This window comes from Catharus ustulatus, chromosome 10, assembly GCF_009819885.2.
Source record: "Catharus ustulatus isolate bCatUst1 chromosome 10, bCatUst1.pri.v2, whole genome shotgun sequence".
Lineage (NCBI taxonomy): Eukaryota > Metazoa > Chordata > Aves > Passeriformes > Turdidae > Catharus > Catharus ustulatus.
In genome coordinates, this window is record NC_046230.1 from 9,813,019 (window position 1) to 9,830,140 (window position 17,122).

Below are 17,122 nucleotides of genomic sequence, written 5' to 3' on the forward strand. Positions count from 1 at the left end.
TGTAGTGGACAGCACAACACACCATTAAAAAAAAAAAAAAAAAAAAAAAAAGAGAGAGAGAAATATTTTCTGAACAAAGAACTCACGCCGGTCCCCCTCCTTTTTTTTTTGATCTTTAATCCCTTCTCTCCTAAGTAGAATGGCAAAGGAGCCCTTCTCTCTCTCTAATAAATAGCTAGCAAAAGAAGGCATTCAATGCTCTGTCCCTTTGATCAGCACAAAGCTGTCAGCTCCTGCCGCTTTTTTTTCTTCTAGCTCTTGTTCCTGGTTAAAAGTGGAAGTAATACCCCCTGAAAGAAATACCCTAGGTGTCCTGCAAATCATCAATCCTATTTTTTAACTTGTTGTTTTTCAGTGGCCCACCCTCCTGGCCTGAGCAACCTCCTCACTAACACCCCTCTTCCTCTTTCCACCCTTTTTCCAGAATACCAGTTTCATTTGATACGCAATTCAATGTGCCAGTCTGACCTACTGGGACCTTGCTGTCTGAGACTCTACCACTGCGCAGACAGGGGAAACCTTCCTTCTAGCAATAAACATGTTTACTTCCATTCATTTTGCTCCCTATAAGGGAATTTTTTTTTTCATAGACACAGAAAAGGGATTTTTAGAAAATAGCTTTTAATAATTAATACTACATCTCTAACTTTAAAAAAAGCAGAACAAAAACAGTAAATAAAAAAATCACAGGTTGTGCTTGACCGAGTGTCTGAGATCCCATTTTGCTCCAATCTTCAAGCTGCTGCATTTCAGCGACATCACTGCATCTCAGCAGTAAACAATCTGCAAATATCGCTGCCTTCAGACAGGTCACTTGGTGCATTTTAAAGCAGGCTCCTTGTTTACTGCTCAGATTATCTGCAATGTGCATTTCTGCTCCTCACAGTGTCAGGACCTGATACACTGTTTGCAAATATTATGCAAAGGAAATAATTCACAAAGGCAAACAATTACAACCGAGTGTAGAACAAGAGAGTGGCTGGTGGTAGGAGAGCAGGGGCAGAGGTTTGGTGTCTGTGTGTGTGTGTCTATAAAGGGTTGGAGGGGGGAGGAATGGGGAGTAAGGAAAAACAAATGTATAAAGGAGCATTTTTACCAGACAATGTCACAGTCTCAGTGACATGTAATGATGTTTAAATACCTTTGCCATTTTCCCCTGGTGATTGCTACACTGGGTATGTTCTGTGGGCCTATAGAGATATGTTTTTCAAAAATCAGGATGGAGTGAATGCTGTTCGTTGTTCTGGCTGCAAAATGTCAAACTGCAGTGGAAAGAAATACAGCATTGCAGTGGTGGTGCACTGAGGCCCCCGGTAGGAAAGCAGGAGCTATTAAGTGGAAAATTCCTGCAGAGGACGTGTTTCCATTTCTAATGCGAAGAAAGAGGGTGTTGTTTGAGGCTGGCAGGTCTGTGGAAAATACAGAAAACACAGGGAAGATGAGAAAATGACCTCATTGAACTCTGACAACTTAAGCAAACAAACAGCTTCGGCCAACATACCACATTCTTCTGCCCAAACAACAAATTGACCTATAAGTTATATAATCCCCCACAAGCCCCCGTGCCTCGTGTAAATGTGAGGAGGGAGAAGGGGGGTGTTCACTGCAGGGGTGGGGAGGGCAAGCAGTAAAACCTGCTGCAATAGGAAAGACTCTTGGGGTGAGCTGCCTGTCCTCCCCACAGCACCACCTTCCACCCCAAATGGAGCCCTCACATGAGGTTCAGGTTTAATTGCGCTCTGAATACCAGCAGAATGATGGCACTAGTTGTTTATTATAGTATGAACTATTTCAGTACAGCATAAATTTTCCATTTCAAAGGATCCTGAATGCCTTCAGGGAAGGGACTAGGTTTTGTGAGCAGAGGGTGGCCTCTGTAAAAGTTGATGGGGGGTTTGTGTTAGGGATGGCTAAAACTGCATTCTTGGAACCTGATGGGGGGACTCTGGGACCCTGTTTGGGGACTGTGTTTTCCCCTATAGAGGCCCCCTGTAGTGTTGACTTGGACTGCCTGAGTTACCATTTTATATCAACTGAACAAATCCTAGTGTAAAAATGCAGGGGCTGACCAAGGGCCATGGTTCTGCTGGGATTGTTGTTGTTGTTGTTCTGTTGTTGGCAGAAAAGGCAGATGTGTGCCAGCGCTCCCAGCATCTGACTGTGTTGAAAGGTTTGATTTGTTGTGCGACTGCTGGCCTCGGTGTTTTTCCAATAGCTAATTAATTGAACATTATAGAAAGTTATTAATAGGTAGAACAGCAGATAAGCCACAATTCAGAGCTTACAATAGTATTATTTACAAATCAGAAAGAGCTTTTCTGTTAGTTAATAGTACATTTGATGTAGAAACTAGTTCTCAGCTACCATATATTTCCAACGTACACTTTTAATGGATAGACTCTTTTTTTTCTTGCTTACATTATTAAAATCCTGTTGTCTCCCACTTGCAGTTGATTTTGAGCACAACCAGAACTTGCTCTACCATCCAGCATTTTGCTGGACTCAGCCTCTCACAGACAAAGTCAGTTTGAGCAGTCCTTGCAGCTTTAAAGTCTACATGGTGCTTTAAGGATAAGCATAAGTATAAACAGATAAAGGGTTTAATCTTGCATCTTTAAAGCATATGCATAGGAATGTGCAAGATTCAAATATTAGCAGCTGACTCAAGATTCACAAGCTACAGGTGCACATTCAAATTTCATGTACGCTGCTTTTTAAGTCTAATGGTTTGATCCATTCTGTCATTAGGCACCACTAGCCATGAATGAATGCACTGAGGGAGAATTCAGAAAACCCCAGCAGCTATAAGGAGCTGATTACATTCAGTGCTCACATTCCCTCATCAAAACGTTTTAGAGGAAGATAAAGTGAATTACAAGATAAATGCTGAAGAGAAAGTGAGACCATCCCAAACTCAATCCAAAAATGCAACTCTTGCCTCTTGCAGGCTTTGAAAAATGTAAATAAGCATTCTTTCTTTTCCAGTTTGACATACCCTGCATGTGGAGAAGACAAGGCAAAAAGTGACAGAATTACATACTACAAAAAAATCTGTACAAACAAGACTTTCAGCATTGTTCTGTAGATATTACAAGTTGTTTGAAGAAAGATCAAAAAAGGTAGCTGAAGATGGGGGCATGTGGATATATCAAATTAAATTCTCACACAGCTGTTGCATATTGCTTTTCAAGGCTCCAGTTGCCACTTATTTCAGGTATGAAGGAGATAGTGTTGTGGTAATACAAAAAGGAAATAATTCTGATCTGTGCAGCTCAGATCTGAAAACCAATTTGCCCAGAATCCAGCACTGTTTCAGTTTAACCCTAAATGCCTGCACCTCTGCAGCACAAGGGCCAAAAGACATCCAGGAGCTCCACAGTGTTGTGTTATTCCCTTTCTGGAAATGTTTAACCAGGGCAAACTATATAGTGCAGCATTTCTACACGGTGCCATGGATTCTGTTTCTCTTTTCCTTGTGCTGTGTAACTAAGGGGCACTGTAAGGGGCACATAACTTTCAGACTAGAACAGCTTTCTCCTCTACACTCTGACAGGAAATAAAAAGTGCCCAAAAAAATCAAGAGAAAAACAAACTCTGTGAAGGACAAAAAGAAGCACTGCCAAAACAAAAGTTTCCCACACCTAATAAAAGAAAAAAGTCAGATTTTTGCTCATCTTCACCTTGTGGTTGCAAATAGCAAAGGAAAAGAGGTAAGGAGTGCCCCATGATTAGGGCTCTGGAGTTTAGCACCCATTGCAGGATTAACTCTTTGAGGAGTGCAGGGCTTTGTTACATTTCTTTTTATGGGTTTTTTAATAGGTTATTTGTCTTTTACATAGTGGACTCCACTCATCTCGAAGCTTCTGTATGTAGTTTTACATTCAGTTTACAAGACCTGAGAATACCTAAAGTGACTTCTAAGAGACTGTTTTAAATAAAAGCATGGGTATATGTGGGTGATGAAGTACAAACCTGAGCCAAAAAGATTGTAGGCAAACCACATTCAGCTTCTGCCAATGCATCTCAGTGCTGCCATACACAAAACTTTCAGAAGTGTGCAAAAATTCCTGGTCAAACTAATGCAGGAGTTTCAGAAAGCACAAAAATAGGTAATAGGATAAACAAAAAAATTAATGCTTGTAAATTGTCCCTCTTTGCAACACAATATCAAATGTCATGGAGTAAGAGAGACACAGAAATCACTGATCAAGTTTTGGCTTTTATTTCTTTGTTATTTTATTTTAAATCATAAGATTTCATCACAGCTGGGAAATGTGTGGCGTCAGCATTCCCAAGCTTTAGCACTGTCCACTCATTCTGATCCTAGTGGAAATTGGACACTTGGCCTCTGAGCACTGATGGAACTTCCCAGGATTCTACTATCACTGTGTCTGGTTTCCTAATTTTTTTTAATCTAAGATCTTGAAAGAAGTTTAGAAATCAACCGGTTAATCAACTTGACTATGAACCAGTCTTCCTCAATGTTTTTCAGTTCAGTTAACTCCCAGTGTGGACAACTGTAGGATGAGGACCCCAGGACATGATGAAGCCTAAACTCACTGTTTTATCTGGATGCAGAAAGAAAGGCCTCTTGGCTTGTAGATCAATGGTTTCATACTGAGAAAAGAACAAAAAAAAGGGAAACATCACAACAGGATGTGTACACAGGACTTTCATGGATAAAAAGTAATCTGCACCAACACTGACCAGCTGGAGACCATCCTCTGTCTCAGGATGTCTCCACCTCAAGATGTGGGTCCTGCTTTGGAGGCAATAAGAATTATCAGGTGTTTCAGGTTGGGAAAGCATTAAGCTTTTGTACTTGAGAGGCAGCTGCAAGGAGAAAGTAATCTGTGTTTTCCACATCTATTGCAACTAGACTTGGTTCAAAGAATATTAAGACAGAATTACCTTGGACTGTATTAAAAACCTTATGTTGGGTGATAGGAAGGAGTACAAGCACAAAAGTGAAAACATTCCCTTGAATGCAAATCCTCCCACATACCAGAAGAAATACATGTATCAGTCAAAGTGTGGATCAATTTGTGCTTGGAAAAATGTTTGACTCAACAAGGGATGGAGTGCTGCTCAGCTAGTTTTGACTTAACAGTGCTGCCAACCACCTATGAAAAAACCATGGTGGCCAAACATTTTTGGGAGCAATGGCCCAATGGAAGACTTTGGAAGGGTTGTTCCCAGCTTCTTGAAATATCTATGGCACAGTTGACCTCTATAGATACATTTAGTATTTTTCTTACAACAATTATCTGGCAATAAGGAGTGCTTGATTAGACTGTTTGCAGACTGATCTTTTGCAGTGCAAGAGCCTGGCCTTTACATGGAAACAAGGCTAAAATGTGCCTCTTCTGTTGGAATGGTCATTTGCAACAAAGGTTCCTCCCTCTTTACACCAGTGAAGCAATTTAAATGGCATATGGGACAAAACAATACCGATACTAAAGATCTGAGTCAAGATCAATCAGTGTCATGATTTTTCTTACCAAAGCCTTAAGGAGATCTCCTTGGAGATCATTAATTTCTATAATATGTGTTACTAAAAGAAATCCACAGGGTTCTAAGGCTTTTAATATACTCCTTTTTCTGCTTTTGGTTGTGATTCTCTTAAGCGATGAGTATGATGCTAAAGTCACTCTGTCCAGCATGCTGGGAATGTTACCCAGTGTCACTACAAGTGTTTAGACTGATCAGCCCCATAAGTCCCCCCCACCCACCAGAAACTAATTGTGAGGATTAGGGCACACCAAGACACTCAAGCTCCACTCCTGTGGGTTTGGGGAGAAACAAGGCATTTAAACATTCCAGCTACAGTTCCCTTGGCAACGTACATAACAACAACTCAGTAACACTATGGGTTTCTGTTTTCTTAACCCTTCAGGACATTGACTGAATGAATACTTCCTTGAGGAAACTGTTCAGTCAACCAGATATACTCAAACACACTTAAATCCAGCAGGCCTTTTCTCTTTAAAGAAACAACAGCTGTTGAATTCCGTGTCAAACTGATCTCCTCCCCTAGCATTAAAGGGTTTAATTCAAACACACACATATACCATTAGCAAATCCTCCATGGAAGTCTGTATGAAAAAAAGACAGTAAAAACCAATTCCCAAATGTCAATGTTTCATATCATTATGAAGTTACCGTGGATCAGAGGACACAGAGAACAATACATGACATTTTATAAAGCACATAAGTACTCTTAAGAAACAAAACAATATTAGCATTTGTGTAGATTATAAAACACAATATTGTTCCTGACAGTAATAGGAATGATAATGTCTACAACAACTTCATAATGATTTCTTGGGGAATTTAAAATACTTTGTAAATATTAACTATCAAATAATAAGATTTACACCATCTTTGTGAAATACATGACACATGCCCCTGAGTTTGTTCCCCAGCCCAAAGAACTGGAGCTTTTTTTGATGTTAAGCACATCTGTTCCTTAGCAGTGATCATTCTTGTTGTGCAAAGTTTGGAAGAAGAACCACCAGGTGAATACTTATGCAAGGTCACCAGAACACACCTACCCTCATAAAGACCTGCTGCAGGCTTTGGGCTATCATTAGTAGACAGAATTAATGAATGTGCTTGCAAGGCCTCAGTTAATAGCTGCAACTGTTATGGTGCTCTGCAGATTTATTTAAGAGACTTGTCTGTGCACTGTTGTCTTCCTCAGAAGTTTAGATTTATGAAAGCATGAAAACCTTTACCCTGGAGACCTTTGCTCCAGGCTGAGATCGACAAATGATGTGTAGCAATTGTCTGAACTAGAACTTACCTTTCTTTCTCGGTATACAAGAAATGACCTGACCTAACTTTTTAGGAGAGCAAGAAGAACCATGAGTACCTATGTTAAAAGTATAACTATTCCTTAACTAGTAGCGCCCTGATGCATGGTTACTTACACAAAGGAAGAGATTGAAGCTACAAAGGGAAATCAGGGATGAAGCATGTTAGTGCAGCCCAAACCAATCACAGTTCATAACATAGCTTTTTTCACCCTTTCTCTCTTTAAGATTTAATTTTTGTTATTTTCAAAAGGAGCCTGTGTAATCTTCCCTTAGATCTGTCCTGTGATGATGAGGCACCTTGTCACATTTGTAGCTTCAAGCAAATAGAAGAAAGAGTTAAGTACACCTGCAAAATGAAGGCTCTTTATCCTTAAGCATCTAAGGTTCCATTGGTCCAGCACTGCCTTCCATGGAGAATTCTTACCTTCTCTGCAGCAGCTCCTGTGTAAATCTCTGGGAAGCAGACCTCCCTCCTCACCAAACCGCCACCCCCAACCTTAGTTCACAACCATTTGTTAAAAATTATGCAGCATCCTCACTAACAAACACGTGGTTGCCAGGGCATCCTTGTTCCTCAGCCAACTACTATACTCAGGCTTTACTGGCAGCCATCCAGCTGTGCCTCATTTAGGAACCTCTGCAGCAGTAAGGGATGTGTTTTTCCCGTTTACAGGCAAAATAAGTCAGTTTGTTGATTGTCTCCTAAAGACCTTAATCATTTGGGGAAGCAGTAATTTTTCACAGCAGACTGAGACAGAACATTTCTCCATATTCTCTACAAACCAGAATTCAAGCTTACTGCAGACAGCTTTTTGCACAAGCCCAGCTAGAGTAGACAGCTTGGCGTGGCACTGGGAGCAGCACAGCTCAGCACAGATCCTTGCATGGCAATGCCCTGCACAACTGGGCTGGTAACTCTTAGCACAGGTTTTGCTGTGGAGAGGTATTGCCTTGCCTGGGAGGAGACAGGGATTATTAGTAGCTAAAAACCCCATTTCACTTAAGATTTTACAGCATCACAGAAACATCAATCCCAGCTAACCTTGCTCTCAATGTCAAGTTCTCTTGGGCCAACTGCATTAAAGAACAAAGGATGGCACTGGATAGCTGTGGAAGGGCCTTGCTTGCCATTTCTTTTAGTGCAGGTGACACCCAGCGATGCAGCAATGCTATGGCTGATTCCAGGCTGGACTTCTGCCTGCCCAGCAGCCTGAGTGGGCACTGGTCACAGAGGTTGATGGCAGGGGACATGGTGCCAGCACTGAGCTGCTCTCATGGTGGGAGCTCATGTCCTGAGAGCAGCACCCAGGGTGAATGAAAAGCCAGAGGGAGGGCTGCAGCAAGAGGATTGACAGAGCTTTTTGCTCATGCCATGATTCTTCTGTCCGTAATGCCTCCAGGGTGTCACTGCTCTTTCATTCCTCATTCCTAGAACAATTAATGAGCTGTGTTTGTGCCCTTAGCACTGTCTCATGGTACCTTTACAGTAGCATTCATGCAATAAGTGCTGGATGAAGAAAGGAGGGAAGCATCCAGAGGGAGATAGGATGTTTTGGATTACATACTCCTGCTGTCCCTAAAGGAGAACAAGGTTCCACACACTAAGGAAAGGAAAGTTTAGACCAAAAAAAGCCCAACAGGAGGTGGATGCCACCATCCCTGCAGCTGTCACTCATAACTGGTGCTTACATACCAGACCTTTTATCTGATAATTAAATTTAAACTACATGAACCCTGGAATAGGCAAGTGGAAAGGGCAATGAAAGTTTTCATTGTTAAGCTCTGTATTATGAAAAGGCAAGAAATAGATTCCTGTGCTTAAGACCATGAGAGCTTCACAAATTCAACTTTTGGAGGTCTCTTTACAACACTGAGAAATTTATTTTAACAGTAACTATACCATTGTGCTAATTTGGGCAGCAATTTACAGTAAAATCCTGGCACCCATTTTATCCATACTCCTTATGTGTCAGTTTACACTCTGGCTTTAGCCTGGGAGAAGCCAATAGGGAAAGTCAAGACAAATTAAATACCAGGTTATATTTAAGGTTTCTTCCTGCAGGGTGGATAAACCTCACTGTAACCAGTGTTCTGAGACTGCAGGCACAGCTATTGAAGATAGACCAGATGCAAGCCAGGTGTCATTTCCAAAGCATAGGGTGGATTGAAAGGTATGATTGCAGTTCTACTCACCCAACTTTAACATAACTTGTCACAGATAGATAAGCTAAGAATGATATGCATTAATAGTACTCGACTAGAGATTTTTGCACTCTAAGGCTGCCTTTGCTATTGGTTCTCTGTGCTGTGTTATAGAAGTGGCTGATGCCAAAGACACGAACCCAACTTGTTAATGGGCACATTGTCAATGTTCTACATCTCATACATCTATAAAAATATATATACACATATAAAAATGTATAAGGAATTACCAATGTGTAGTGCTCCTGGTTGATAGCAACTGAACTATTTATGCTCTAGTCTTGTTGGGGGAAAGGACATTGTGTTTGCAATTCATTATGTCCCCAAAGAAGTAGTAAACACTGTATCTATGCTATGAAGTAAATATGTAAAAGGTCAGAAAAGCAATGTCATTGCAAGAGATGGGAGATGAATCACTGACCTGCATCAAACCTTACCCTGGTACCATCCAAGAAGGTCTGAGCATCAGTATTCAGCCCTCACGATTGCACCAATAGTTTAGCATTTCAGACCTAAGGAAAAGAAAGAAATAAAAGCAAGCAAGAATTTTGCTTTCGTTCAGTGTGTGAAAGGGGAGTGTGTAGCTCCTCACACAGTCCCACAGGACATGCAGAATGCAGTGACTGCTCTATACAACCTTTCACTGGAAGAATGTACAGGCAGCAAAAGAATTTGTGATACTAATTAAAGATTAGAAAATACTCATTTAGGAAAATGTCCCTTGACAGGGTATTTCAAAATAAACTAAACATATTCCTCTCCAAACTGTATTCCTCAATTTAGGTAGAGAAAAGGGGATTAAAAAGGCACCCCAGTTGGGACAAAATGGTTTATAAAAATGAGACAGAAAACACTTTACATCAGTGCTGACAAGAGCCCAAACTAAGAATCGTCCTTTAGTCCAAAGACTGAAAAATAGAAGACATCCAGATGGAATAAAGGTTCATTTAACATAATAATCTGTTTTTAAAATTTGAATTCATCTTCCTAAAATACAGCAGTGAAAAAAGTCACTCTTTTTATCACAATTAAAAAATAAAAGAAATTAAACTTTTATAACTGATATTATAGCTCAGTGGAATGCAACACATAGCTGCAGCACAGATTTTGCACAAGACAGACTTAAAATTGAGGCAATATTTTGAGACCATATTGTACCCAAGCCTAAAACTTGGAACATTTTGACTAATTTCATTTTGCATGGGCCTTATCAGAGTAGCGAAAAACATCAAAGGTAAATTAATATCTGGAAATTCCTGTGTAAAGTACAGTTTTGCTGATGAAAAGTCATGCACACAGCATGAACTGGTATTAATAAGTGTACAAAAGAATGTATTATCCCTCACAGTATATATGTATAAATGTTGGCTATACCTCTGGGTTTTTTGGAAGTAGTGTTGTCATGGTTACCATTCAGCTGTCTTTATGTTTTAATATGCCGTGTTTTGTAAGGTTGAGGTTCAATTCAAGTTCATGTGAAGCAAATCAACTGAAGTTTTCAGACGTGGTCTCTAACTTAATGTGCCTCATTTTCTGAGAGGCCAACTTGCAATACTTTTGGCATGACTTTAAGAGATGTCAAGCACCCTCAGACGCAGCAGAAGCCAATGCTCTGTATGCAGTGACTGAGCCATGAATAATCTGCCAAACTGCACAATCCGTGACAGTCTTCTTTTACAAGGCTATAAACCTGTTTCAGGTAGTATAAGGAATGTTTCTGTGCTCCTACAGGCTGAACTTACCACTGTTAGACACTAAATGAACAGTGTGTCATTCTCTCAGCAGTCTATTTATTTGTCTGAAGCTACAGGAATGCTTGTCTGTAATGTAAAACATAAGCTCAATTCCTATGTGTAACATCAATATTCCAATACCTTTGGTCCATTGAAACAGAAAACTCCATTTCCCCTTTCCCTTTGCAAATTTCCTCATGTTCAAATGTTGGGGGTGGATGGGTGTAATATGCAATTTGCCTCTGGTAGTTCACTAAAAAGCTGGGGTTTCAGCTCCAGCTGAGAGACTTAGCAATAATCTAAAAAAAACCAAAATAATAAAAAAAACCAAACAAATTAAAACAACAAACAACACTCCCAAAAAACAAACCGAAAAACAAACTAACAAAACAAATCAAAAACAAACCAAAAACCCCAACAAAACAAAAAAACACCTCCTGACCAGGGTAGTTAAGTATTATCTCAGCTCTGTGTGAGATTTGATTGTCTTCTGGAAGTAATCCCAAAAAGGAAAACTCACAGGTATATGTCCTTGTTGCTTTTCTATGAAAACAGAAGAACCTGCTCTTAAAAAGAGCCTTTTTACCTTATTAACCTTTTCCCAATCTCCAGCAAGCCACTTGGATCTGCAGAAGACCCCAGAAATGGCTCTTACCTTGCTTTCCCTTTTTTCAGTTTAGCTGAGCAACCTGGCAAGGACGTGTTGATCTTTTCTGTGGTGTAGTGCACAGAAGTGGAGCCTGCTCCTAGGCAGCTTTGTGGTAACACTCCAGTATAGCTGACTCGCCTATGAGCATATTACATTCAATTTAAAACTAATTTAAATATTGTCTACTTTTCTCTTTGGTTTAAAATTGAGAAAGATGGGGATAGGGGAGAAAGAAAGTTCTAGGGCAGTGCACCTGTGCTCTAGTTCCTCTCATACATTGCCTTTCAGCTTTTAGTACTTTTAGATTTTGACTCCTGCTCTCTGAAGAGTGGGCACAAGCAAGATAGCTGCACACACCACGTTCCCCATGGCAGGTCTTGCTCTATCTTGAGCACTCATATTCTCCTAGAAGTACTCAAAGACTGGTTTCTCTAGCTTTTGATTGCTTGGCTGTTGGTGTCTGCTTTGCTTTGTCTCCTTGAGGACATCCCTCAGCAGTGGGGTGCAGGAGCATCTCTTTTCAGATTGTCCCTACCCATCCACACATCTCACAAGTGCACAGGATGCAGTTGTTAAAAAACCCTTGCCCTTTCCAAGAGCTCCAGATTTCTGAGGCACCAATTTAGCCATTAAAGACCGTTCAAAGTGTAGGGCACAAAGTGCAGCATAAATCACAGAGACCCAGGTCTTCATTTGTGTTGTGTGAATCTGCGCATGGTCCCCACAGTCCTGTGTGTGCACATACATTTGAGTATGTAGGAGTCACATGTGATGGCAGTGTTACAGAGGTACATAATGAATGTTATCATGGGCTGTAGAAAACACACTCCCACACTCTCACCTATGTTCATTCAATTTATTCATTTTTCATTATTCTAGTTTTCAAGGACCTACTCAGACAAATGATTAGTTGATGTGTCATTGTATATGTGTATTTGTAATTAGAGATACTCAATTGTATTCTTTTTTTATCAGACATCTCAACCTTATCTCATTATTTGATTTCACTGTGTGAATTCTTTCTGGCTTTTCACCCATTCTGACACTAAATGGGCCAGTAAATCATAAGCTTTATATCCCAAACCCTACAGATAAGCATCATCAAAGAGCTGAAGATGAGTAGTAAGCAAATTGGATTGAAGGTGGTCTCCTTGGCCCATTTCAATTCCAGCGTATGTTCAGGTGAGTGGAAAATGTTTGCTGCTAACCTCAGTGCAGAGCTTCCAGTTCATTGCACAAGAGATTCACTTCCATACACTTGATGATGTGGTCTGTGAACTGTGGGAGGAGGAAGAGAGCTCTGAGGAGCACCTATTTGTTATGCTGTGGGCTCTGAGGCCTGGAGCTGTGCAAAGGAGCATTTGAAACATCATTTTCTAGGTCACAGCAAGAGTGGGAGCAATAACATCTCTAACCAGGCTGCCTTTGAAGAGCAAGCATCACCTGCTTTGCACTGTGTTAAACACTGAAGTGATCAAGGGCTGGCACTACAGGCTCAGCCTTCTCCTCCAGTGAGTAAGTTCAGGTCTCCATGTGTGAGCATGTTTTTATCAAAAGCCCCAGCTTTATAACAGGTTATTAGCAAAGAACCAGCAGGGGGGTCTGAAAAAATGAAAACTACTTTTTGATTTGTTCATTAAAATCAAATAATTATTTATAGTTGAACTGATCAAACCCTCTACTTAAAAAAAAAAAAAAAATCCTCATTCTGCCTGCTTGATGTTAAATGGTGAAGCAGCACAGGAGTGAAAATATCCTGGAGCCCTTTATCATCTTCATTATCTCCACTGGTGAAGTGAGTGAGTGAGTGTGTGAGTGAGTGGAGAGGTGTGAAATTCCAGCAGAGAGGAACATGCTGTTTTAAGAGGAAGTGCTGACATGCAGGCTACAATTAGACAAAAAATGACTGCTGACATTTAAAAATCATTACAGAGAGGAAATTGTGAGTGTAATTATGTCATCATTGACACTATACAAGTGTGCTGATGCATTTTTGCTGATCAAAATCAAGTGTTTATATTTGTAAATAGAATGCACTTAGCAACTCTATCAATGGAAATGCTCTAGCCAAGAACTACAGAAAATGAAGCCAAGTTACTTTCACAAAACTTATTCCTTTTTACTGATTTTCAGTATTTTTGATCTAAGAATCATTTGGCAATAGAATTGTTTCTTGTTATTTAGTACTCTGGATGACTGTTTGATGAAGGCTTCTTTATAGGGTTGTTTTAGTGTGCTTTTTGCACAGAACAATAGAAATGGCCATTCTGGAGCAAGTCAAAGGTCCATTTTGCAACTACATGTCCTGTATCAAACAGTGGCCACCACTGGAGGCCTACAGGAGAATATAAAAGGACAGTAAATATATATTAGCTATACCAGTTTCACAGTTTCCAAAATTTGTTGCTCAGGTACTTAGAGACTACTCCAAGAAATCAGAATAATGAAGTCTCTCTGTCTGGTTTTAGAAATAGTCTGATACTGGAGTCAGTGCAAAGGGACACATGATGTCAGCAGGTGGCAAAACACGTACAGTAATTTCACAATTATAAGCCACACCTGATTATAAGCCACAGCTCCGGGTGTCGGCAGTGTTTAGCTCTTTGTCCATATATAAGCACACCAGATTGTAAGCCGCACTTTCGTTCGCAGCGAGGATCCGTGTGCAACTTTCACAAAGCTGCCAAATAGTAACAGAATCGCGGCATCGCGGGGTTTACTGGCTCAGCCCTGCTCGGGGTGGCTGCCAGGGAGCGGCCCCAGCCCCGCTTGCCACTGTCACTGGGAAGAGGGAGAGGGGCGTGCCCGGCCGGTGCCGCCACCGCACCTCCTGGGGCTGGGCAGCGCTGCCGCTGCGCCGCCACTGCCCCACCGCCCGGGGCCGGGCAGGCTCCGGTTCAGCTTGGGGCTGCTGCAGGCTCGGACTTCAGGTTGGGAAATTTCCAAAATTTGTTAATATATTAGCTGCTCCTGAATGTAAGCCGCATTTCCGGTTTGGGAGCAAAATTTTAGTCAAAATGGTGCGGCTTATAATCGTGAAATTACTGTAAATGTTATCATTTACTTGGAGGCGTTTGTTGACTGTGCAAATACTGGATTTTTGGCTCTGCATTATTTAACACGGTTCTGCCTTGAGCCCTGTCACAAGTCCTTTACCTGTGACATATGTCACTCGATGACAGGGAAAAGTGACAAATCTATGATAGATACAAATGCTCAGCTCAGAATGGGCAAAATATGTGAAAGAGTATGTTTCTGGCTGATACCAAAACTGGATTTTTTTTAATCTTGGAGATTTTGAAGATTATATATAAATACCCTTTATAAATGTGCAAGCAGAACTGCTTACAAAAGCTCCTGGTGGAAGTAAGAAAATGTCTTGGCTTCTAAATTGAAATATCCCCCAAAAAGTGTCTAAAAATGCTAGTCCTCCTGTGAATGGCATTTTGTTCACAGTATTCTGGAACATATTTATGGTGAAAATTAAGGAAAAGACTAGAAGTGTGAAAAAGATAAATGATGCTTAATAATGAAGTTCTCTATAGTATCAACACAGTTATTTTTGAAGGCTGTGGCAGAAACAAAAATATGAATATTGAATGTCAACTATTCAGGTTCAAATTAACTATTCCTCAGCCTGCATCAACTGAGCTCCAAAACTGCCTCACTATCTCTGCTATTTTTATAAGAATTGGTTTTTCTTTACAGTTTTTTGAGGGTTTTATTCAGTCCTCACTTTATTGACTTTGCCCTTTGAGAAAGGGGGTTTTTGCAATCCACCTATTAGTTTTCTGGGTGTCCTCCTGCAGCCAGCTTTTCTTCTTTTGACATTGGGTCCATCAGTTTCCATCAGTGTCCCTGTTGTCTGGATGTCAAAACATATATCCAGTCAAACTGTGTTAGCAGAATAATGTCAAGCAACCCTATAGTCACCATATCAGCAAAAGAGCTGCTTTCATGATGTCATTTTATGATTGGATGAATACTTAATTCATTTTTAGAGTTATAAGGGTTTCCCTGTCAAAACAGAGAATCCTTTGTGCCATTGAAATGGTAGAAATCAGTAGTTAGGGAACAATCCCCAGTGGGTGTCTTGGGAGAGGCCAGTCCCACAGGTATTTCAGATGACTGCTTATTCCAGCAGGGAATACTGAAGAATTCATCAAAGAGGGGGCCACAGAAAAATGTAAAAGGGTTTCATTAGAGCATAAAAATATGACAGAAAGGGTAGTGTTATGTTACTGTCATTTCTATTATAACATTTATTTACTGACTACTTTCATCTTTATCTCCCTTTACACTAATTCAGGCCTTTTCAGATTTGTTTTTTCTTTGGAATCAGTGTTTTCTGTATGTTATCTTAGTGGAAAGCGTATTTAACTACAGATTTTAACAAGCTAAAGAAAATGTATTTTCCCCATTTTCTGCTTGTTTTTGAAAGACAGAATTTTTTTTTTTAAATTCATCTTTCTCTGCATGGTAAACTGGTGCCACACACCTAATCTCTTTAAAAACATCTCTCCAGAATGCCTGAACTCTGAAACTCAGCCACATCTAATAATTATTGCTTTTAATCTATACCTAAGTGTATTTTAAAAACATCACTTTGTTTGAAATTTTGATAAACACAAGATGGACAGAGCATTGTTGTGTATCAGGACTATCAAGCAGTTAAATTCCCACTCCTACCAAAGGGAGGCAAACACAAATCAGTGCCAATAAATCATACTGAGTCTATCCAAACGTGAGGAATTGAGTTCCAGTTCCAGTTCAAGATCTGACCCCAAAAGCCGTAGTGGAAGGAGCAATGAGAGACCTTCTGGATTCTCAGGAGTGAATCAAATTTGCATGTTGCCTTTCTTTTTAACTTAATGATGGTGTGTTTTTGTAGGAGATTTTATTTATTTATTATTCTTAATTTTAGGTTTTTGTTAAGACCAGGATAGGTATTCCATAACATGCAGATAAAATGTATTCACCTGCACTTCTGGAGACCTAAAATCTAACCTGAATCTTCCTTGACATTACCTCTTGGAATACCTAGAATCTTTCAGTCTGTGATACTGGCCCCTATGAAACCTTCTGGCCTCACAGCAGTCTGGGTTCCCTTTGCATCCCCTGACAAACACAAGTGGTGCTGGGCTCAGTCTTGATGGGTGCTTTACATGAGGCAGAAGGGAAAAAAAAAACCACTTCCCAAATGAGACGCTGCATCAGCACAGATATTATAAAAAATATGGTAAGCACTAAAAAAATGCAAGTCCTTGGAGACTGGAGGGTGTCTCCTTATATTGTCTGCCTTGCACAATATTCTGTATAGTTTATGCTTTCATTGCAAAACAATTTGTCAGCGTCTTATTTGCCAAGACATTGTCAATATAACATAATGCAAGTCATAAGCTGCTGTCTGACAGCCCAATCCTGTAAGCTGTGTCCTTTTATGTTGAAGGACTCCTTCAACAAAATCAAAAGATTTTATTTTTCCAGTGGTTCCTTACACATTGAGGTGTGACCTGCAGAAGTTCCATGACAATGAGTAAATGCAAACATTGAAAGACATCTGCAGTGTTGTTTTCTTGCATTGAGTATTAGCAACAAAGCCAGTGCAAAGTAGTAGCAGCGTTCAGAAGAGTGATTCTGCTGAAGGACTTTGGGTACAGCAGTAGGAGAGACTATGGAGCAGTCACAATAATCACTGCCATCTCTTATCTGTTTTGATT

General features: G+C 40.3%; 1 long non-coding RNA gene across 2 annotated transcripts; it reads right to left on the reverse strand.

Moving 5' to 3' along the window:
- Positions 1-604: 604 nt before the first annotated feature.
- On the reverse strand, positions 605-7,319 carry LOC117001009. Of its 2 annotated transcripts, XR_004418896.1 has the most exons (3): positions 7,243-7,319; positions 4,561-4,617; positions 605-1,409 (listed from the first exon to the last, which is right to left on the reverse strand). It is a non-coding gene; the product is annotated as an uncharacterized LOC117001009 (long non-coding RNA). The 2 variants fall into 2 exon arrangements; XR_004418895.1 differs by lacking the exon at positions 7,243-7,319 and having other exon boundaries at positions 4,561-7,232.
- Positions 7,320-17,122: the final 9,803 nt, after the last annotated feature.